At 35.1% G+C, this 1,230-nt stretch overlaps 1 protein-coding gene across 5 annotated transcripts in view; it reads right to left on the bottom strand.

The window, feature by feature from the left end:
* Positions 1-1,230, bottom strand: part of Naaladl2 (N-acetylated alpha-linked acidic dipeptidase like 2) — a 1,296,606-nt gene that overhangs the window by 1,142,963 nt on the left and 152,413 nt on the right. The gene's annotated exons all lie outside the window — the stretch shown is intronic.

Raw genomic sequence — 1,230 nt, 5'->3', positions numbered from 1 at the left:
GTTAAATAAATAAATAATTAAAAAAGAAAAATAAAATAAATAATTAAAAAAAGAATGTTCTATTAGTTGGAAAGTTTTTTCTTTCTAAATTATCCTGAAATAACTTCTTCATTGATTCATTATTTCCTTACAAAATTATCACCCTTCAGACAGCTAACTCCCTGATAGATTTGGTCTTCTCAATTTGGACATAAACATGAATATGCCAGTTTTGAGATTCTTGAGTTAAATGGCCAAAAATCTATATGTATGCATTGAACAGGTTTCCTCAAAAATTGAAACTTGCACAAATGAATGAGCAAGAAAAGGGGAACGCCTCCACCACCACCACCCTGCAGCAGTGTTTTGAATCTGTCATCTCTGTTAAATATTCATATTTTTGATAATCTGGACATCTTTTTAAATTATCACGGGCATACAATTGCTGATATAAAATCACACCTCTCACTTTAAAGGGATAAGAGATAGTCTATTCTGTAGCTAAATATGAGTGAGCATGGCCTTGGAACACATATTCATGTTATCCCAAATTCCATGTTCCAATGTGGAAGCAGTCTCATGAAGTTTTTATAATAACAGAGCAAATAAGAGTCATAAATCAAGGCACTTTTCAAATACATCTGTGGAATCATTAAGTAGTCTATTAGAGCAAAAGAGAAATCTCAGTATAGGCCTTGGATTTATCTGATGATATTCAGCATTTTGGTTTGTTAAGATTTGAAGTTTTGTTAAGTTAATACATTACAAAAAGTTTTTATCTGTTAGTCACAGGATGTTAAATCAGAAAAAAAGATGGGCAAGGAGTGGCTAGTTTGGGGGATAAAGATAGCCCAAAATAAATTGTAATTAGACTTTGGACCTGCAACATTCCAACTTGGGACAATCAATTAAGTTTTAGTCAGTTGATCAGCCTTACAGAAGATATGGTTTCAAGATGCAGTTTTTATGGGAACATTAATTCACAAAAATTACATATGATAAATTTGTGTCACAAGCTAACTGGAGCAAGATCATTACTCAAAAACTGGCCTTAATAGTCTTGAATGTTGGGGCTGGAAAGATGGCTCAGCGGTTAAGAGCACTAGCTGCTCTTGCAGAGGACCCAGGTTTGGTTCCCAGCACCCATATGGTGGCTGACAACTGTCTGCAACTCCAGTTCCAGGGAATCCGACACCCTCTTCTGGCCACCTCCACTTTACACAAAATTGGTGCACTTACGTACATGCAAAC

Source organism: Nannospalax galili, unplaced genomic scaffold, assembly GCF_000622305.1.
Source record: "Nannospalax galili isolate Female #2095 unplaced genomic scaffold, S.galili_v1.0 scaffold572, whole genome shotgun sequence".
NCBI classification, from domain to species: Eukaryota; Metazoa; Chordata; class Mammalia; order Rodentia; family Spalacidae; genus Nannospalax; species Nannospalax galili.
The sequence above is the reverse complement of the archived record's forward strand: the minus strand, read 5'-3'. Positions and strand labels throughout refer to the sequence as shown.